Source organism: Hemitrygon akajei, chromosome 2, assembly GCF_048418815.1.
Source record: "Hemitrygon akajei chromosome 2, sHemAka1.3, whole genome shotgun sequence".
Taxonomy (NCBI): Eukaryota; Metazoa; Chordata; class Chondrichthyes; order Myliobatiformes; family Dasyatidae; genus Hemitrygon; species Hemitrygon akajei.
Window position 1 is genome coordinate 153191402 of NC_133125.1, and position 24022 is coordinate 153215423.

Sequence of the window (24022 nt, forward strand, 5' to 3'; positions counted from 1 at the left end):
AGATACTTTATTCATCCCCATGGGGAAATTCAACTTTTTTTCCAATGTCCCATACACTTGTTGTAGCAAAACTAATTACATACAATACTTAACTCAGTAAAAAATATGATATGCATCTAAATCACTATCTCAAAAAGCATTAATAATAGCTTTTAAAAAGTTCTTAAGTCCTGGCGGTTGAATTGTAAAGCCTAATGGCATTGGGGAGTATTGACCTCTTCATCCTGTCTGAGGAGCATTGCATCGATAGTAACCTGTCGCTGAAACTGCTTCTCTGTCTCTGGATGGTGCTATGTAGAGGATGTTCAGAGTTTTCCATAATTGACCGTAGCCTACTCAGCGCCCTTCGCTCAGCTACCGATGTTAAACTCTCCAGTACTTTGCCCATCCATTGTAGTCTAACCAACATACCGTACAAATGAAACAAATTTTCTCTTTTTTTTTTAAACCCCTAATCCCTTTGCCTTGAAGATCAAAACATCATTTGACTTCTGGGTTACCTGTTGGACATTTCTTCCATCATTTTCTGATTCATGCATCAGTACACCTAGTTCCCACTGCACTTCTTCCATTTCTCTCCATTTACTATAAATAGCAATCTGTCATTTTTGACATATCTTAACAAAGTGCAAGTCCTTTTACTTCCTCACTATAAACTCCATTTGCTAGTCTTCGTTCTTCTCGCTCAATCTATTCACATCTCATTGCTGAATCAGTATCACAATGCATCCTCCCCTGCATCTTTGGCAGACACTGACTGAAGTTAGCACTATCTACAAAACATACAGCAATGACTTGCTTTGATTATGTTGACAGCACCTTCCAAGCCCAGTCTTGATTACCAGACAGAAAGAATATTACAAGGGGAACACCGCCACCTTGCAGGCTCAACCTTAAGTTACAGATGCTGAATGCGGCACTTTTCACACCAGACAGAATCTATATTAGAAGCACTGCAGAGGTTCAAGAGTGTAGTTCTCTGCTACCTTTGCAAGGGCAATTAGCAATGACAAAAATACTCGCCTTATAAAACCAGTATCACAACAGTGAACAAATTAAAGGAATATGTTTACTGAACTGCAAAAAGTCAGGGAAACTGTTGCTAAGTTTGTGCATGTGTCACTGTTTTAGAGTTGGATGCAATTTGTGAGCTGCAGAAGTACACCAGTGATTCTTTCAGGTTGCTCCTGTGGCTAGACTTCATGGAATATGCTGGGAAACTGCTTATGTTGAATGGGTATTGAGCTGCAGTGTGTAATGGCAGTGAAATGCTATGCTGTGGATCCATAAGCAGTTTCCCAGCATATTTCATGGAGTCTAGCCACAGGAGCAAATGGCTCTCCTCAGATACCATCACTAAAGAGTGATCAAGGATCAATGTTTTTTCTTTGAGACAGTGTTAGCAAGAAGATTTGGTGTTTATAAGAATATTATGTTTTTTACAATGGAGTGGTTGTCTTCTCAGAGATCTAACAATGGTACAGAGTGATGCTCTGACCATTCTAATACCCTAAACAGGGTCAGGTGCTGAGATGCCTGTCAAAATGAGAAAATGATCTAGAATTAGCAAATACACTGCAACATGGCAAATGAAGTGCTTGACCTGAAATGTTGACTATCCATTTCCCTCCACAATTGCTGACTGACCATCTGTTTATCAGCATTCTTCAGGGTTTTTTTCAGGATGAAGACCTGATGGAGATGCACTTCTCAGAGAATCTTTCAAGCCAATAGAATTGGGAAATGATGGAATTCAACTCAAGATCAAAGTTGTTTATTATCATATGTACTAGTACGTGTGTGCACAGGTGCAAAGAAAAACTTACTAACAACATCATCATAGGCACATAGCATCATATAAGCAGCTTTGGGAAGTTCATTTTAGTGCAAAGTGATCAAAGTGGTCATAGTGTTAACAAATTGGAATGATAAGGGTTTGTCAGTTGGTTCAAGAACAAAATTGTTGAAGGGAAGTAGCTGTATTTGTACCTGGTGGTATGGGACTTCAGGGTTTTGCCCAATCTTCCTGATGGTTGCTACGAGAAAATGGCATAGCTTGGATGTTGGGGTGCTTTGATGACAGATGTTGCCTCCTTGAAGCAGCATATTCTATATTTACTATAAATGGTGGGCAGACATTCCAATCCTTATTTAAGGATGGATATTAATGTGCTGGAAGCAGTACAGAGACAGGGTACAGGAGTTATACTTAGGATAGGCAGTATATCTTATGAGGAAAGCTTGGACGGGTAAGGCTTGTACCTGCAGAAGTTAATTGGGACGATGATGATAACATTGAGATTTTAAGGGATCGAGGTAGGATGAGTGTAAAGAGGAAATTTTCAGATTTGTAATCTAGAAGTAAGGTTCCCAGTTTAAAAATAAACCAGAGTTGAGGCAATCACTTTCTCCCCTAGGATTGTGAACTCTCCTTAAAAGAGTGGTCGATGCAGCATCTTTGAGAACTTTTAAGGTAGAAACAGATAGATATGATGGCAAGTTGGTGTAAGGTTACCATTCAATATAGAGCTAAGGTTGCGCTCACATCAGCAACAATTTTATACAATGTCAAACAGGCTTGACTGTCTGCGTGGCCTTCTACTGCACGTAATTCATATATGAATGTTTCTTAGAAAGTTATTGATAGAAAAGGACTCTGAAACATGTTGGGGTATATTTACTTGAAGGACATTGTTGCAGTCCCACAATATGCTCTTGCTCTCACAAAGGCTTTGTAGAAGCAGAGGATTGAGTGTATATGAGTATGGGACCACAAGTAAATACATTGATAGGAAAGGTTAGGGAATTGGTAACATTTTGAAATAACACATTAATACATTACCCACGTGCAATGATGGCTTCTTATACCTGAAATCAAAGAATTGTGCTGAATTTAGTGGACATTAGCTTATTAGATCTCATGAACTAGCCTTGTTATCTTAGGATGTAACTATGGTCTCTAATAATAAGCATACTGGAATGCAAATATTGATGAGAATGCAGAAGATTTATAATATTTGCTTGCTATATGTGTGCTTACCCTATCAGGACATTCTAATGCAGATGAATTATTTGGCCAATTGCCAATCATGAATGGTAACTATGAAACAAGACAAAGATGAACTGCTGTTAAAATCTCAGACCAGATGAACTGCTGTCAGCAGTTTAATTCCCTTTAATTTAATGCTCTGCCCCAAAGGCAGTGGAGGTCAAGTCTCTGGATGCATTCAAGAGAGAGTTAGATAGAGCTCTTACAGATAGCAGGGTTAAGGGATATGGGGAGAGGGCAGGAACGGGGTACTGATTGTGTATGATCAGCCATGATCACAGTGAATGGCGGTGCTGGCTAGAAGGGCCGAATGGCCTACTCCTGCACCTATTGTCTATTGTCTACAAATGTTGCCTGATTCTCTGAGTTCCTCAAGCATCTTATTTATTGTTGTAGAAAACCAGCTGGTTTACCGATGTCTTTCAAAAATATTTCAGTGAAGAGCTGATGGCATTGTACAGTTCAGTAAATTGTTTGTCTTTTTGTTTATAGAAAACACAGGAACAAGCTGGCACACAAGATGCAGAACTTCAATGGCCTGAATGTACCAAGGAAAAAAGGAACATCCGTTTTCCCAAAGAAACAGTCGAGTATGCCACTGTGTGGAGCACATGTAAATAACTTTTTCGCTTAGATGATCGGCACTGCAAGCATAAGACCATAAGATACAGGAGCAGAAATGGACCATTTATCCCATCGAGTCTGCTCCACCATTCTATCATGGGCTGATTGAATTCTTCCAGTCATCCCCACTCCCCTGTCTTCTCCACATAACCTTTGATGTCATGGCTAATCAAGAACCTATTTATCTCTGCCTTAAATGCACCTGTTGACTTGGCCTCCACAGCCACTCGTGGCAACAAATTCCACAGATTTACCACCTTCTTATTAAAGTAATTTTTTCTGCACCTCTATCTTAAATGTTATTTCAATTCTGAAGTCGTGCACTCTTGTCCTAGACTCCCCTACCATGGGAAATAACATTACCATATCGAATCTGTTCAGGCCTCCTAACATTCGATGCATCTTGGTAGTCTACTGAACGTTTCTTTCTCTGCACATTGATCTTTTACTATTGGATCTGAGAACAGAATATTTTTGAAGTATTTATGTATGTACTTAAATATTGTTTTGCTGCCTAAAGAGGCATTTTTAATGGAATACCTTTGTATTGGTGTTATGAAGAGGATTTGAATGACCAGACTGGAAGAGCTTAGGAATGAGCTAAGATCCAGTTGTCATCAATGTTTTCTCTTTCATACACATTCACCAATGAAACCTGTATTCATTGTGATCTTCGCTTACAATAAATGAAACTTGCTATATATGATTTTAACAATCAGAATTGGAATTAGATTGATTATTGCTGGCATATGTTATGAAATTGTTGTTTTGTGACAGCAGTACAGTGAAAACATACTTACTATATTACAAAAATGAATAAATAAATATGGTAGTGCAATAGAGGAATAGCACAGAAACGTAGATTGACCACACAGAAATCTGAAGGCACAGGGATTGAATCTGTTCTCAAAATGTCCCCGTAACTCCTCAATGGTAGTAATATGAACAGAGCACATACTAGATTGTGAGGATCCTAAATAATGCATGGCAGCTCTTGAAGCATTGTAATTTTAATGCTATTGTCAATTATATTTTCTGTGCCTATGACCACAAGAAAACTGGAAAAAAGATGGTCACAGCCTAGAAACCAACCTTGCTCCATGGCCTCTGTCTCCACTTAATGCTGTCTTAATAAAGCAGACAGCACAATCAAAGAGCCCACCAGCCTGGACATTCTCTCTTCCCCAATACACGCAAAATGTTCAGCAGTTCAGGCAGCATCTATGGAAGTGAATGAACAGTCAACATTTCTGGCTGAGACATTGCTGAGTTCCTGATAAACAATTGATAAATTGTTTATTATTTTCACACGTGGAAAGATAAAGTGACAATTTTAACTTGCATTCTCTTCACACAGATCAATTCATTACAACAGTGCATTAAGGTAGTACAAGGTAAAACAATTAGAGAATGCAGAATAAAGTAGTACAGAGAGTGTTGTGCAGACAAACAAGAAAGTGCAAGGCCATAACAAGTTGAGGTTAAGAGTCTACTTCATCCTACTCAGGATTATTCAATGGTCTTATAATAGCAGGATCAGAACCTGGCTCTACATGCTTCAGGCTTTTATATCATCTGCCCTTTGGGAAGGCACAGAAGAGAGAATCATAAACACAACAAATTCTGCAGGTGCTGGAAATCGAAAGCAACACACAAAATGCTGCAGGAACTCAGCAGTGTCTCAGCCCAAAACGTTGACTGTTCATTCACTTCCATAGACGCTGCCTGAACTGCTGAACATTTTGCGTGTATTGGGGAAGAGAGAATGTCCAGGCTGGTGGGCTCTTTGATTGTGCTGCCTGCTTTATTGAGACAGCATTAAGTGGAGACAGAGGCCATGGAGCAAGGTTGGTTTCGAGGCTGTGACCATATTTTAAATTCAGTTTCTTGCGGTCATAGGCACAATAAATATATTTGACAATAGCATTAAAATTACAATGATTCAAGAACTGCCATGCATTATTTAGGATCCTCACTATCTAGTATATGCTCTGTTCCTATTACTACCATTGGGGAGGAGGAACAGGGACATTTTGAGAAGAGATTCAAATTAAGAACATTGAGGAGATGTTGAGGAACGTACATGAGGATGAGATTTAGAGGGATATGGACTAAACATGACAAAAGGGATCAGCTTGGGGACACCATGTGCGCATTGGACAAGTGGAGCTGAAGAAACTGTTTCATTCTGTATTATCTTTTGACTCTATGATCTGGATAGAAAAAAAAACTGATACACTAATGCCAATGTAACAAATGGTGGTTAACAGTGTAGGACATTTGGTGACACAGATTGAAGTTAGTAGTTGTAATGTTGAATCAGGTTTGCAGGCCTGGCAAGAGAGACAGGAAATCCATTGAACAAATAGGTATATTAATAGTTTATTCAGAAACAATAGCAATCTGACCAAACATTTATGTTTCCCAAGTTACGAAGCTGAATACACAGCAAACATACATACATTCAACAGGCAGCCCCTTCCACGTGCTATTTTATATACCCAGAGGATTTGAAACTGAACACCAGGCAGTGATCCAACATGAAAAGCAGCTACAGCCTCTAAACTAACCAATCACAAATGGAAACGACTCAACAATCTGTACAAGGCACACCCCCAGGACAGTAGTGTTACTGCTTCTCTGCTCCAATGACTTGGCTTTGATCCCCAACTTGGGCATTATCAGAGCAAGTTTGCATAGTCTCCTGGTGATAGTATGGGGTTCCTTCAGGTGCTACCATTTTCACCCTCATGCCAATGGTCTAGAGATGGGTAGGTTAATTTGCCACTATCAATTGCCATCAGAGAAATATGGAGAAAATTAATGGGAATGTGGGGAATAAATTGGAATTAGTGAATAAGGGCAGTTGGTGGTTGGCTTAAACCTGATCACTGAAGAGCCCATTTCTAGGTGTACATCTGTTTAACTTCAAGACTTGACTTTAAGCCATGTAGCCAATGATTTTGTACTTAGGATGTATTTGTTGTTATAAGTGATGTAAACACTAGCCTTTCAAAAATCAAAAAAATAACCTTTCCTACCTTTACATCATCTGGTCAAGGACTTGCCTTCGTTTGACACTAAGTGATTCAATCACCTAAAGATCCTTTAATGTTTTGAGTTTGCTTTATAAAAAAAAACAGCAATGCATGCTACAACAAATTAACTATTTCCACGTAAAACCTAATGTGAATATTCCTAAAACTGAATGCTAACAACGTATTTTCCAAAGGCTTCAGAGTTCCTGTATGTTCACTTTTGCCAAAGAAGTTAAACATGTTGTGTAGTTCTGCTGTAAAAGTCAGAAAGGAAATATTCCTTGTTCTGGTATTATGCACATTATATTTAAACACTCACTTGCCACTTTATAAAGGACCTTGTATACCTGCTCGTTAATGCAAAACCTAATCATCAACTCAATGCATAAAAGCATACAGAAATGGTCAAGAGGTTCAGTTGCTGTTCAGATCAAACACTGGCATAGACAAGAAGTGTGATCTATCAAACTGGAGGAAATCTGCAGATGCTGGAAATTCAAGCAACACACACAAAATGCTGGTGGAACACAGCAGGCCAGGCAGCATCTATAGGAAGAAGTACAGTTGAAGTTTTGGGCCAAGATCCTTCATCAGGACTAACTGAAAAAGATAGTATGAGATTTGAAAGTAGGAGGGAGAGGGGGAAATCCAAAATGATAGGACAAGACGGGGGTGGGGAGGGTGAAACTAAGAGCTGAAGAGGTGATTGGAGAAAGGGATACAGAGCTGGAGAAGTGAAATGATCATGGGACGGGAGGCCTAGGGAGAAAGAAAGGGGGAGGGGAGCTCACAGGGAGATGGAGAACAGGCAAAGTCTGATTATGAGAGGGGCAGAGAGGGAAAAAAAGGAGGGTGGCAAATAAATAATTGACTTTGTTTGTGGAATGATTGTTGGTGCCAGATAGGGTGGTAAATTGCCAGAAATGTTACACGAGCAAGGCGGTGGACAAACCAAAATGCAGACCATGGGCACAGAGGCAGAGTCGGGAGGCGTTCTTGACATAGCGAGTGTGGAATCGGAATCCAGAAGCGATGCTAGACTTAGAACTGGCAGTCCTAGGAACTATGAAACAAGTTTACTCACACCAGAGTCGATCAACAAACTGGCAGCTCCTTGTTGTGATCACAGGGTTTTTATCCTACATTTGTTGATGGAAAGCAGGTGTGTGTAGTTACTGGAACCTGGGAATCATTGGATACTAAACGAGGAGATTGAGGATTTCCCGAGGTAAATAGCCAGGTGGGGGGATTGCCAGAAGGGACCATGACAAGAAACTGCTGATTCCTTTGAATTTTCATGCACGACAGTCCTGGAGTTTACAGAGAATGGTTCAGAAATCAGAAAAAACATCTGTGGGTGAAAACACCTTGAGAGAGGTCAGAGGAGAATGGCCAGACTGGCTCAAGCTGATAAGAAGACGACAGTAACTTAATTAATCACGCGTTACAACAATAGAGAGCAGAAGGTAATCTCTGAGCATCCAACAAGTTGAGCGTTGAAGTGGATGAACTATAGCAGCGAAAGACCTCTAGCTAACTAAGTGGCCACGGAGTGTAAATGAAAAGCAGATTCTTGCTGGATCTACCCATATACCTTGATAATTTGTTCCTAAGTACGACATCTAACGCTTTGAAAAATTAATGTTTTCACCTCAGCTGTTGTAGCAGTTTCTCCAGATTCACGATTTCTGTTAACTGCCGAGAGTGGAGTGTGAAAATTGGCAGATGGTATCCGATGAGGAAATAAGCTGCAAGTGGTATTTTCCATAGAAATTACAAAACTTCTGTCAAAGATGATATACATTGGTGTTGCATCAAATGAAGACTCATTGTATCGCTGCACACAGATTAAAATATTTTGATGGGGGTGTGGAGAGTCCCAGAAATTTGAAGAGTTTAGTCAGAGCATTCTTGTATTGTACAATACTTCTATAGTAATTTTGGATTCATCTTTGAAACAGCACAAACATGGAAATCCATTCTGTAAATTCTACGGGGACAATCCGAGTTTAATTTATCTGCATATCATTCACATATCATTTATGATTTGTTTTCAAGGCTCGAGTCATTTAAATTAGATGATGCAGATACCTCAGAGATGATCCAGTGGATTTAATAGTTTCAGAACTTCAGATGGAATGTCATCATTGGGTGGTTGAAAAATCTTTTATAACGTGTCAAATGTAAACGGATTTGGATACCAGGCTATGATTAATGCTAAGCGACATCTAGCGTGAGGTTAGAATACTTCAGATTTGAATGACACCAAAATATGTTCAACAAAAGTAAAAGGATATTTAACATAATTCGCCAATGCTTCTCTGAACTTAGCCTGAGCCAAGGCATAAATAAATGTATTTGTCCTAGAACTCGGGCACTGAAACATATACAGTATTCAGTGTGTTCCATGATTGCGAAAGGATCGTCATAATCCGTGAGCATAAAGCAAACGCCCCCAAGTTGTGTGCGTATGAAATGTACGAATGTTACCAGCCATAGCTGTATGAAACAGCTTGATATAGAGAGCAGCAACATGATCGATTTTCTGCGATCAACAATTTCTGGGTCATTGTAATCCTCGAGCTTTCCTTTCTTATAAGTCCCTTTCTTTTTCTGGTGATCAGGGCATTAAGTAGCGCAACCAACAGAAATGATACCAATGCAGTTAATGTAATGTCAATGAAGAAGTATACTAGGGAGATGTGACTTCACATATAGGTAAACTAGAGAGATGCGTCTTCACTTTGCAGAAATATGGTATATTATCAATAACATACACGTATTGCGTCTCAATATCACCAAGACCAAGGAGATGGTGGTGGACTTTAGGAGATCTAGGCCTCATATGGAGCCAGTGATCATTAATGGAGAATGTGTGGAGCAGGTTAAGACCTACAAGTATCTGGGAGTACAGTTAGACGAGAAGCTAGACTGGACTGCCAACACAGATGCCTTGTGCAGGAAGGCACAGAATCGACTGTACTTCCTTAGAAGGTTGGCGTCATTCAATGTCTGTAGTGAGATGCTGAAGATGTTCTATAGGTCAGTTGTGGAGAGCGCCCTCTTCTTTGTGGTGGCGTGTTGGGGAGGAAGCATTAAGAAGAGGGACGGCTCACGTCTTAATAAGCTGGTAAGGAAGGCGGGCTCTGTCGTGGGCAAAGTACTGGAGAGTTTAACATCGGTAGCTGAGCGAAGGGCGCTGAGTAGGCTACGGTCAATTATGGAAAACTCTGAACATCCTCTACATAGCACCATCCAGAGACAGAGAAGCAGTTTCAGCGACAGGTTACTATCGATGCAATGCTCCTCAGACAGGGTGAAGAGGTCAATACTCCCCAATGCCATTAGGCTTTACGATTCAACCGCCAGGACTTAAGAACTTTTTAAAAGCTATTATTAATGCTTTTTGAGATAGTTATTTAGATGCATATCATATTTTTTACTGAGTTAAGTATTGTATGTTATTAGTTTTGCTACAACAAGTGTATGGGACATTGGGAAAAAAAAGTTGAATTTCCCCATGGGGATGAATAAAGTATCTATCTATCTATCTATTCGCTTTGAAAGGAAATTGAAATATTCTGTACCAAACTTAGTCCAAAGACAGCCAAAGTAACCTTTGTTGCAGTCCGTTCTGTACGATACTTGCCTCTCAGCTTCTGAAAAGAAATGGCGATGAAACGATCGAACTTGAAGGCAACAGTTAAGCGCCGGAGCGATCGATGTCTGGAAAGTTTAGGGCGACGCTGAGGATGTAAATAGGCATGTAATCCAAGAATGAACGCGGAAAATAGGTCATTAATCTCATACAATAGTACATCAAATATTATCACCAGTAGATCTACCACAGCCATTGTAACCCTACAACGAGTAGTGCATTTAGAAAGACCCAACATCCCACGACAGAAAAGTCGCAATAGCCATTAGTTAGCCTCTAACAGCAGAAAAACGTAATTATACAATATTAACGAGAATAAACTCTTACAGGGGAATACAACGTTAAGACTTTTGTATTGTCAGTTTATTATCACTTTGCATCAGGTAAGAGCGTGAAATTCACTTGTATCGAAGCAGGATTTACGGTGAACTACAACCACGTTTTACGTGGAGGTCATTTTAAAGTTGTCAACGTTGAGCTGTTGTCATAATTTGGGGCGGCTTTTCTGTAGCAACAAGCTGTCGCAGGAGATTATTCGACTGACCGCACTAGCGAGGATTAATTGTGGCCAGTGGAAATGAGGAGGTGGATGGTAAGTTTGGAATAGTTTGGGGCGTTGCTTTGGAAGACGTGACATATTTTGTACGTATTTCAATACCTGTAGTGGCAAATCGGGTGAGTTATAAAACTGAATGATAATCACGTGCAAAAAAGAACTTCTGAAATTAATGTCCTTATATATTTATGATTTTCAGTTTGATTGAAATAAATTGGAGATTTTTCTTGCTTCAATGCTACTTTTTCAAATGCAGAGTAAACTGGATAAGATTGTACACAGGAATCCCTAAGCGCAAATTATCTTGCAAAGAACCATTAAAGAAATGTAATAATTTGGGCTTCCAAATCATTATTGAAATGACTGTTCTGCATGGACTGATTTAAGCACAAAAATAAATAAATGTACGCGTACACCAGATGGCGTCCTGAATGTGATCCGGATTCAACTACCACAGAGAAATTGCGTTCCTTTTATGCACTAAAGAGATTTCCCTTGACATATCCCGATGCTTAATATGCGCATGTCCGTTTTACTCCCATTGTATCTCTCCAGCACAGAAGAGGGTTCCTGAGGGCAGATGATAACATCTCAGAAGACATTCTTAGAACGCATTCCGAGGTAGTAACATGGATATATAAATTTTTAAAAACTATGTTATAACGAAAGTTTAATGCTGCTGTTGGATACTTTCGACTTCACATTATCTCGTGGCTGCCACTATTTCCAGTATCCCATTTCAAATGCATCATGATCAATAAACGACAAGTTATTGGTGTAATGTTACGTCCTCGCCCATTTTTAAATGGTCTTGGCTGTGATTCTGGGTTTCAAGTTAGCACATTGTTTAATCAGAATTGAGTAAAGTAGAAAATTTTATTCAAAGTATAAAAGGCTTCACACGGAAGTAATTCAGACCAATAGCAGCCACAATACAAACATAAATAGAAAGAAAGTTCTCCACGAGATGGTCTGTGCAATGTACCTCCATTTATTTTTGCAATGCCGTGGTTCTCATCTTTACTGTTATGTCATAGGTACTTCATTTAGCAGTTCTGTAAAAGCAGTCTGTGCTGCTTTCAGCCTGTTTGGGTTATTGTTGAAGATAAGGGATGATGACAAGTGTACCATCCAATTAGGATGCTGGAACTGGGGGGAGGTTCTTTGGTGAGGGACACTAAGGTTGGTCTGGCGGGAGATGAGAGAAAACGCTGAAAGAACAGGTCACAGAATTCGACCCGGTGTGGGACGGTGAGTCAATGAAGCTAGGTGCCGAGATCGATTGAAGATCAGTGAAATTCTGAGCTCCAATTTGTGTACATTTGACTGTTAAGTTCAAATAGGCTCTTTTCTTTTTGTATTTCTTAGAAACATAGAAAACCTGCAGCACAATACAGGCCCGTCAGCCCACACATTTGTGTGAAAAATGTCTCTGCCTTAGAAATTATTAGGCTTACCTATAGTCCTCTATTTTTCTAAGTTCCATGTACCATTCCAAAAGTCTCTTAAAAGACCCTATTGTATCCGTCTCCACCACCGTTGCCGGCAGCCCATTCCATGCACTCACCCCTCTGAGTAAAAAAAGCTTACCCCTTACATCTCCTCTGTACCTACTCCCCAGCACCTTAAACCTGTGTTCTCTTGTGGCAACCATTTCAACCCTGGGAAAAAGCCTCTGACTATCCACACGATCAATGTCTCTCATCTTATACACCTCTATCAGGTCAACTCTAATCCTCTGCCACTCCAAGGAGAAAAGGCCGAGCTCACTAAACCTATTCTCATAAGGCACGCTCCCCAATCCAGGCAACATCCTTGTAAATCTCCTCTGCACCCTTACTATGGTTTCCACGTCCTTCCTGTAGTGAGGCGACCAGAACTGAGCACAGTACTCCAAGTGGTGTCTGACCAGGGTCCTATATAGCTGCAACATCACCTCTCAGCTCCTAAATTCAATTCCATGATTGATGAAGGCCAATACACCATACGTCTTCTTAACGACAGTGTCAACCTGCGCTGCTGCTTTGAGCGTCCTATGGACTCGAACCCCAAGATCCCTCTGATCCTCCACACTGCCAAGAGTCTTATCATTCATGCTATATTCTGCCATCATTTTTGACATACCAAAGTGAACCACTTCACACTTATCTGGGTTGAACTCCACCTGCCACTTCTTAGACCAGTTTTGCATGCTATCAATGTCCGTCTGTAACCTCTGACAGCCCTCCACACTATCCACAACATCTCCAACCTTTGTGTCATCAGCATCCCTCCACGTCATTATCCAGGTCATTTATAAAAATCACGAAATATAAGGATCCCAGAACAGATCCGTGAGGCACTCCACTGGTGACCCATCTCCATGCAGAATATGACCCGTCTACAACTACTCTTCACCTTCTGTGTGCAAGCCAGTTCTGGGTCTATAAAGCAATGTCCCCTTGGATCTCATGTCTTCTTACTTTCTGAATAGCCTTGCATGGGGTACCTTATCAAATGCCTTGCTGAATTCCATATACACTACGTTTACAGCTCTGCCTTCATCAATGTGTTTAGTCATCCTCAAGAAAATCAATCAGGCTCCTACGGCACGACCTGCCCTTGAAAAAGCTATGCTGACTATTCCTAATCATATTATATCTCTCCAAATGTTCATAATTCCTGCCTCTCAGGATCTTCTCCATCAACTTACCAACCACTGAAATAAGACTCACTTTTCTCACTGAGATAAGTGGCGGTAAGCAAAGATCTCCCTCCCCCACCGGCAAAAAAAAGTATTGGCACGCGACACCAAGCACTCAAGCGTGAGGAAAGCAACAGCAAAGACAGACTTGCAGCCAACGCAAAGACCATGCATTCACCCTGTATTCGACATAACACAGGCTCTCTCCCTAATGAAGGAGAAAGATGTCTCCGTTTCACAGCGAGAGGGGAGACATAACAAACAACTCGCTGGTTTACGATGTCAAAACTCCGTTGTGTCGTTTGCTCAGAGCTCTGTGGCTAAAGATCTCAGTACTCCGGACACAGCCAAAGATGTTCCAGCTCCCACGACACACTGGTCCGGGACACCGACCTTTGATCCGCTCGTCTCCAGAGCCCCGAGATCCTAGGCCCGCAAAAGCGAGCCAAACTCTTAGGCTACACCCTTGGCATAGCCTAAGATAACGGCCAGTCCTGAAACCGCGAGAGCGGGTCCCATTCCTGCAAAGAACGAAGTCAGCCAGCAACTTCAGGTCAGGGTCTTCAAAAGAACCCCAAAAGGAAAAAAAATATTAAAAATGGGAAGTTAAAGAATTGGAAAGCTTTTAAAAACAACGGAAGGCAACTAAAAAGTCATTAAGGTAAAGATGGAATACGAAAGTAAGCTAGACAATAACATTAAAGAGGATAACGAAAGAATTTACAGATCCGTAAAGTGTAGAAGAGTGGAGAGAGTGGATTTCAGTCCACTGGAAAAGTGGAAAGTGTCAAGAGGGGCCAGATGGACTGAAACGCAGGATGCAGGCACTGAAGTACTATGGGGAAGGACAGGATGGGGATGCCATGGCACTTAAGGGTAGCAGGGGTTCAGGCAGATAAGGTTAGGCTCAGGCAGGCGCAGGCTGGGCCGTCCCCCAGGCTCAGGCAGGCTGGGCCGTCCCCCAGGCTCAGGCAGGCTGGGCCGTCCCCCAGGCTCAGGCAGGCTGGGCCGTCCCCCAGGCTCAGGCAGGCTGGGCCGTCCCCCAGGCTCAGGCAGGCTGGGCCGTCCCCCAGGCTCAGGCAGGCTGGGCCGTCCCCCAGGCTCAGGCAGGCTGGGCCGTCCCCCAGGCTCAGGCAGGCTGGGCCGTCCCCCAGGCTCAGGCAGGCTGGGCCGTCCCCCAGGCTCAGGCAGGCTGGGCCGTCCCCCAGGCTCAGGCAGGCTGGGCCGTCCCCCAGGCTCAGGCAGGCTGGGCCGTCCCCCAGGCTCAGGCAGGCTGGGCCGTCCCCCAGGCTCAGGCAGGCTGGGCCGTCCCCCAGGCTCAGGCAGGCTGGGCCGTCCCCCAGGCTCAGGCAGGCTGGGCCGTCCCCCAGGCTCAGGCAGGCTGGGCCGTCCCCCAGGCTCAGGCAGGCTGGGCCGTCCCCCAGGCTCAGGCAGGCTGGGCCGTCCCCCAGGCTCAGGCAGGCTGGGCCGTCCCCCAGGCTCAGGCAGGCTGGGCCGTCCCCCAGGCTCAGGCAGGCTGGGCCGTCCCCCAGGCTCAGGCAGGCTGGGCCGTCCCCCAGGCTCAGGCAGGCTGGGCCGTCCCCCAGGCTCAGGCAGGCTGGGCCGTCCCCCAGGCTCAGGCAGGCTGGGCCGTCCCCCAGGCTCAGGCAGGCTGGGCCGTCCCCCAGGCTCAGGCAGGCTGGGCCGTCCCCCAGGCTCAGGCAGGCTGGGCCGTCCCCCAGGCTCAGGCAGGCTGGGCCGTCCCCCAGGCTCAGGCAGGCTGGGCCGTCCCCCAGGCTCAGGCAGGCTGGGCCGTCCCCCAGGCTCAGGCAGGTCTAGGTGGCGATAGGCTAGCAGAGAGCCCTCCCTGGGCGGGCCGCATGTATCCCGGATAGGGGCGCCTCCCAGGCGGAAACACCGGAGACCTGGGCACGACGCGGACTCCTAGGCGGGTGTGGGCACTCTCCCAGAGTTCGGGCGGAAGAGAAGGAGGAGGTAGAACTCCCGCCAGGCCACGGCCCGTCAGCCGGAGCCGCCCGACGGAGGCAAGGGATAGGAACAGGCATAGGTCCAGGTCGACCAACACAACAGCCATGACAACGGGAAACTCAGAAACGGCCGGCAGACAGCGCGACCGCGCGAGAAACAAAACCGAGCGGAGAAGCGGGACCAGCGCATGGGAAGAAAGGGGGAAGAGCGGACTAACCTGGCAATACTAGTACGGGCAGAGAAGCATGATGAAGAATAGGACTAAACCCGGGCAGGATAACAGAATGCAGAAACGAGTTCGGAGCCGGCGGGGAAACAGAACAAAACGACCAACCCGTCTGGTGCCAGTCCCAAGGCCCCTTATAAACACCTGCAGCTCAATGAGTTACAGGTGTGTCTCCTTGAACCAGGAGGGTCCTAACTAGATCACGGGTGAAGGGAGGGACAACTGCAGGACCCGGAGTCCGGAGCCCCCGGACCGGATCAAAACCCGGAACGCGGTTCCGGATCGGACCCTGACAGAAAGTGGATGTTGGAGATATAGTAGTGGGCGACAACGAAATGGCGAACGGACTGAATAAGTATTTTGTGTCATTCTTCGCTGTTGGAGACATTAGCAATATTGTGGAAGTTCCTGGTGTCAGGGGTCATGAAGCAGGTGAAGTCACAATTAATAGAGAGAAGGTTCTTGGGAAACTGAAAGGTGTGAAGTTAGATAAGTTACCTGTACTAAATTGTGTACACCCCAAGGTACTGAAAGAGGTGCCTGAAGAGGTCGTGGAGGCATAAGTAATGGCCGTTCAAGAATCATTAGATTCTGGAACGCTTCCAGAAGTTTGGATAATGGCAAATGTCCCACCATTCATTATGAAGGGAGAGAGGAAGAACAAGGGAAACTACAGGCCAGTGTCAGAACTCAGTGGTTGGGAAGATGTTGGAGCCGATTACTAAGGTGTCAAGATATTTCCCTCGAGGGAAAATCTTGCATGACAAATCTGTTGGAATTCTTTGAATAACAAGCAGGATAGACAAAGGAAAATCGGTTGATATTGTGTGCTTGGATTTTAAGAAGGCTTTAGACGAGGTGCTACGCATGAGGCAGCTGAACAAGCTACAAGCCCATGATATTACAGGAAAGATACTAGCAACGGAAAAAGAGTGGCTGATTGGCAGGAGGCAAAGAGTGGGAATAAACGGAGCATTTTCTGGTTGGCTGCCAGTGTCTAGTGGTGTTCCACAGAACTCTGTGTTGGGACCATTTCTTTTTAGGTTATATTTCAACGATTTGGATGATGGTATTGATGGCTTTATTCTAATGTTTGCAGATAATATAAAGGGAGGTGCAGGGGCAGGTAGTTTTGAAGAAGTAAAGAAGCTTCAGAAGGAGATTGACACCTTTGGATAATTGTCAAAGAAATGCCTGATGGAACACATTGTCGGGAAATATATGGTGATGCACTTCGATAGAAGAAATGAAAGGTTTGTTTATTTTTAAATTGGGAGAAAATTTAAAAACTGGGGCGTAAAGGGTGTTCGCACTCCTTGTGCAGGATTCCCTGGAGGTTAATTTGCAGATCGAGTCTGTGGCGAGGAAGGCAAATTTAATGTTAGCATTAATTTCTGGTAGACTAGAATATCCTTGATGGATCTTCCCTGTAAAACCATTAAACAACCTCAGGTGTGGCATCTAGTCAAAGGCTTTCTGAAAATCCAATTCCACAACACCAGCCGATTTCTCTTCGTCTATCCGGCTTGTTATTTCTTCAAAGCAAGATTTTGGTGAATGATGTTTTCTACTTGTTTGTGCCTGTATAAGTAATCAGATTAAGTTAAACTGCTGCAGCATACTGCATTGTGTTGGATTGTTTCTGGCTTCTCTCAAAGTTTTCTACTTTTATCTTCCTGGATTTGTTTGTATTTTATAATGTATTTTTGATAATTTTTTTTCTGTAAGCCTCTGGATCCTATTTTGTTACAGAGAACCCTCCTGTTTCTGGGAAGAGACCTCCGACTCCTAGCTAGACATTTGACACTTCCTCGTCGATATATACTCTGCTCACGCCAAGGGAATATATTCCATGGAGCGTCATGTTGTTCCATTGGTTAACTGTTTATTCTATTGCGTAAATTTCTTATTTTATTCTGGGTTGTGCTTTCATTTAAAATTATTTATGAGTACTTGAATTGCATATGCTAGTGTGGAGTACTGAATCCGCTTTTTGTTGATGAATGTATATCTTTAGAATTATTATCTGACTGCTGCCTATTTTTTATGTCTGTTATTCTTTTTCTTCCTTCTGTCTAAGAATCCAAGCGCTTTTGAGTGCAAATGGTACTTTCTAAAAAATATTATTTCAGTTATGTTTTGTGTAATTTTCCAGATCGGATTCACACCAAGATATTATACCATCAGACGGCGATGGTGAGCTTCCGTCGACCGTCTCTGCCTCGGTAGTAATGATGGGGTTAGGTAAACAATTAATACCATATCTCCAAAGCAATCGGTGAACGGAATGGAAATTCTGTAACTTATTTTAAGTGCCCATTCGTTCCTGAAAAATGATTTCCAGATCAGTTAGCAGCCTCTTTAGTGCTCTGTTCAATTCCCATTCACATCTCCTTACGTAGCTTCCCACACTCTTGCAATGAATAATGAGGAAAAGAAACAATATCTTATATTTACATTGCAAACAATTTCTAGGAATCCTGTATAGAAACATGGAAATGTAGAAAACCCACCGCACAATACAGGCCCTTCGGCCCAGAATGATATGCCAAACATGTACAGGTACTTACTTTAGAAATTACCTAGATTGCCCATAGCCTTCTATTTTTCTAAGCTCCAGGTACTTATCCAAGAGTTGCTTAAAATACCCTATTGTATCTGACTTCACCACCGTCGCCGGCAGCCCATTCCGTGCACTCGCCAGTCTCCACATATGTTTCATGTGAGCCCATAAGACCATAAGACATAGGAGCAGGATTCGGCCATTCAACCCATTGATTCTGCCCTGCCATTCCATCATTGCTGATCCCGGACTCTACTCAATCCTTCTCGTCATATCCTTTGATTCTTGACCAATTTGGGAACGATTAACTTCCTCTTGAAATATACACATGGACTTTGCCTCCACCGCAGTCTGTGGCAGAGCATTCCACAGATTTATTACTCTCTGGCTAAAAGATTCCTCCTTATCTTTGTTCTAAAGGGTGGCCCCTGAATTTTGAGGCTGTGCCCTCTACCCCACCAAAGGAAACATCCTCTCCACACCCAGCGTATCTAGTCCTTTCAACATTTGATGGGTTTCAATCAGTGTGCCGGGTTTAAGAAGTTTCGAAAACGACATGGAGGGGGCAGAAGATGTGGGCGAGTGGCATTGCTAATCAGGGACAGTATCACGTCTGCAGAAAAGGTGGAAGTCATGGAGCGATTGTCTACCGAGTCATTGTGGTTGGAAGTCAGAAACCAGAAGGGGCTAATAGCTCACTGGGTGTTTTTTCTAGACACCGAATAATAATAGAGGCATCAAGGAGCAGATAGGGAGGCAGATTCTGGAATGGCGTCATAATAATTGGGTTGTTGTGATGGGTGATTGTAATTTTCCTAATATTGACTGGCATCTCCTGAGAGCAAGTGGTTTAGATGGGGTATGGTTTGCTAGGTTTCCTGATGCAATATGTAGAGATGCTAACTACAGGCGAGCCTGTACTTGATCTGGTATTGGGAAAGGAACCTGATCAGGTGTCAGCAAGGAATCACTGGACGCCAGCGCTATTTATTTTGCCAGCCCAAAACGAGAATCAAGTGCCTCAATTAAGGCACCCAGAGGAACAAGGGAAAAACAGAATAATCGGAGTACAGAATCCACGGACTGGACCATGTCAGCACTCAGGCCATAACTATCCAGACTTCTCCCATGCATGTATCTATCCAATTTATTCTTAAAAATTAAGATTGAGCCCGCATTTACCACATCAGATGGCGGCTCGTTCCACACTCCCACTACTCTTTGAGTGAAGTAGTTTCCCCTAATGTTCCTGCTGAACCTTTCCTCTTTTACCCTAAAGTCATGTCCTCTCGTATTTATCTATCCTAATCTAAGTGGAAAGAGCCTACTCGCATTTACTCTGTCTATACCCCTCATAATTTTGTAAACCTCTATCAAATCCGCCCCCCCCCCCATTCTTCTACGCTCCAAGGAATGAAGTCCTAACCTGTTCATTCTTTCCCTGTAACTCAACTCCTGAAGACCCGGCAACATCCTAGTAAATCTTCTCTGCACTCTTTCAATCTTACTGATACCCTGCCTGTAGTTAGATGACTATAACTGCACATTTACAGCAGAAATGTGGCCAATGTTCAGGACATTGGCATGGCGTTCTGCATAGGTATATTCCATTGAGGCAGGGAAAGGATGGCAATGTAAAGGAATCATGGTGTACAAGGGATGTAGAAAATCTAGTTAAGAAGAAAAGAAAAAGCTTATGGAAGATTCAAGAAATTAGGTACAAGTAGAGCTCTAGAAAATTAAAAGGGTGCCAGAAAGGAGATGAAGAATGAAATTAGCTGGAAGGAACCATGAGAAGGCCTTGGCGAATAGGATTAAGGAAAACCCCAAGGCATTCTACAAGTATGTGAAGAGCAAGTAGATGAGCCATGTGAGAATGGGACCAATCAGTAGCGACATTGAAAACATGTGCATGGATCCGGTGGAGGTAGTGGAAGTACTTAATGAATACTTTGCTTCAGTATTCACCAGTGAAAAGGTTCAAGGTACCACACAGTAGACTTATTCAGAAAGTCAGAAGGCATGGGATCCAGGGAAGTTTGGCCAGGTGGATTCTGAATTGGCTTGCCTGCAGAAAGCAGAGGTTCATGCTGGAGGGAGTACATTCAGATTGGAGGGTTGTGACTAGTGGAGTCCCACAAGGATTGGTTCTGGGACCTCTACTTTTCGCGATTTTTATTAATGACCTGGATGTTGGTGTGGAAGGGTGGGTCGGCAAGTTTGTAGACGACACAAAGGTTGGTGGTGTTGTGGATAGTGTAGAGGATTGTCGAAGATTGCAGAGAGACATTGATAGGATGCAGAAGTGGGCTGAGCGGTGGCAGATGTTCAACTTGGAGAAGTGTGAAGCGGTATGCTTTGGAAGGACAAACTCTAAGGCGGAGTACAAAGTAACTGGTAGGATACTTGGAAGTGTGGAGGAGCAGAGGGATCTGGGGGTACATGTCAACAGATCCCTGAAAGTTGCCTCACAGGTAGATAGGATAGTTAAGAAATCTTATTGAGTCTTAGCTTTCATAAGTCGAGGGATAGAGTTTAAGCATCGCGGGGTAATGATGCAGCTCTATAAAACACTGGTTAGGCCACACTTGGAGTATTGTGTCCAGTTCTGGTCACCTCACTATAGGAAGGATGTGGAAGCATTGGAAAGGGTACAAAGGAGATTTACCAGGATGCTGCTTGGTTTAGAGAGTGTACATTATGATCAGAGATTAAGGGAGCTAGGTCTTTACTCTCTGGAGAGAAGGAGGATGAGAGGAGACATGATAGAGGTATACAAGATATTAAGAGCAATAGATAAAGTGGACAGCCAGCGTCTCTTCCCCAGGGCACCACTGCTCAATACAAGACGACATGACTTTAAGGTAAGGGGAGGGAAGTTCAAGGGGGATATTAGAGGAAGGTTTTTTACTCAGAGAGTGGTTGGTGCATGAAATGCACTGCCTGAATCAGTGGTGGAGGCAAATACACTAGTGAAATTTAAAAGACTACTAGACAGCTGTATGGAAGAACTTAAGGTGATGGTTATATGGGAGGCAGGGTTTAAGGGTCGGCACAACATTCTGGGCCGAAGGCCCTGTACTGTGCTGTATTGTTCTATGTTCTATGTTCTAAAAGCAGCTTGGCAAATGTGGCGATGACTTACAGCAGACAGAATCGCTTGAGTGTATAGAAATTAACAAAGAGCACATGTTGGAGCTTTTGAAAGGTACTAAGTTAGGTAAGTCATCGCAATCGGATGAGGTATACCCTAGATTACTATGGAAAGCGAGGGAGGTGATTGCTGAGCCTTTGGCAATGGCCTTTGCATCATCAATTCGGACGGGAGAAGTACCAGTGGATTGGAAGTTAGCAAAACCTGTTCCCTCATTCAGGAAAGGTAGTAGAGATAACCCAGGAAATTATAGACCAGCGAATCTTACTTCACTGGCGGACAGGTTGTTGGAGAAGATCCTGGGAAGCAGGATTTATGAACATTTGGAGAGACATAATCTAATTAGGGTTAGTCAGCATGGCTTTGCGAAAGGCAGGTCGTGCCTTACGAGCTTGATTGAATTCTTTGAGGATGCAACAAAACACATTGAGGAAGGTACAGCGGTAGATGTAGCGTATATGGATTTTATGAAGGCATTTGATAAGGTTCCCATGCAAGGCTTATTCAGAAAGTAAGGAGTCATGGGATCCAAGGAGTCCGTGCTTTGTGGATCCAGAATTTGGTTGACCACAGAAGGCAAAGGGTGGTTGTAGATGGTTCATACTCAGTATGGAGGAAGGCGACCAGTCCTCTTCTGCAGGTCTGTTTGAGTGATTTGTTTTATAAATGATCTGAGTGAGGAAGTAGAATGGTGGCTTAGTAGGTTTGCTGATAGCACAAAAGTTGGGTGTGCTGTGGATCGTCTGGAGGGTTGTCAGAGTTTTCACGGGACATCAATAGGATGAACAACTGGCCTGAGAAGTGACAAATGGACTTCAACCCAGATGCGTGTGAGGTGGTTCATTTTGCTAGGTCAAATTTGAAGACAGAATATAATATTAATGGTAAGCCTCTTGGCAGTGTGGCAGATTAGCAAGATGTTGGGAACCGTGTCCATAAGATACTCAAAGCTGCCACGCAGGTTGACAGTGTTATTAAGAAGGCATATTGTGGTTTGGCCTTCATCAACCATTGGATTGAGTTCAAGAGCCGCAAGGTAATGTTAAAACTATATAAGACCTTAGTTAGACCCAATTAGAGTACTCTGTTCATTTCTGGTCACCTCACTACAGGAAGGAGGTGGCTACTATAGAGAAAGGGTGCAAAGAAGATTTACAAGGATGTTGCCTGGATTGGAGAGCATGTCTTATGAGAAAAGATTGAGTGAACTTGGCCTTTTTTCCCTGGAGCGACGGCGGATGAGAGGTGTGTAAAATGACGAGAGACATTGATCGCGTGGATAGCTAAAGGCTTTTTCCCAGGGATGAAATGGGTAATACGAGGGGAACAGTTTTCAAGTGCTTGGGAATAGGCACATGTGGTATGTCGAGGTAAATTTTCACACAGAGAGCGGTGGTTGCGTGGAGGCGGATACAATGGAATCTTTCAGGAGACTTTTAGATAACTGGAGGGAACTTAGAAAAATGCCTTAGGGAAGTTCTAGGCAGATCTATTTTAACTTCATCAGTTAAGATCTAAACAAGCCTGATGCATTTTGGAAACAAGTCCTGTGGACTGATGAAGTTCAAATAGAGCTTTTTGGCCGCAATGAGCAAACTTTTGCATGCTGCTGTATCTTCAAGGAGCGGTGCCAAGGCAATGCGGCGTCCATTATTAAGGACACCCATCACTCAGCACATGCTCTCTTCTTATTGTCACCGTCAGAAGGGATGTACAGATGCCGAAAGGCACACATTCAGCGATTCAGGAACAACATCTTCCCTTTTGCCATCCGGTTTATAAATGAAACCCATGAACACTAAATCACTTTTTTGCCATTTGTATTTTTGCACTACTATTTTTAATGTACCTATTTAATATACATTTGTATACATACTGCATTTTATTGTTCCTATATTTATCATGCATTGCAATGTACTGCCACGCAATGTTAACAAACTTCGCGCCATAAGCTGGTGATATTAAAACTGACTCAGATTCTGATTCTAGTTTAGTAACAAATGTCATAGAATAATATGTTTTGCGGACTTAGCGAATTGATGCCGCTGCATGGCCCCATTACAGAATGGTCTGATGGCAGTATCCTGCCCTGGGCTTTCAGATATCCCGAGTTCCCGAGTCCGTCACTCATCTTTCGGAGTCTGCCTCTGACATTCCTGAGATTCCGACCAATGAAGTTCTCTAAAAATTCTCTCCCCTCCGTCCGAGTATTGAGACCAACATGAGGTTTTTTTGTCGGGACCCGAAAGGCTGGCCATTGGAAAGTAAATTCAAAAAGACTCTCGCCCCAGGATTTATCAGATCCTTCTCTTCTCTGGTGGGAACGGGGTTCTCTTTCCTGTAATCAAAAATAGAATTGGGAGCCTGAGACCTTGCATGTATTACAGAGACTTAAACAAAATAAGTTATGAATCGTTATCCCTTTCCCCAAATTAACACAGCTTTTGAATTATTGCAAGGGGCAAGTATTTTCAGATGTCTGGACTCGAGGACGCTTATATTT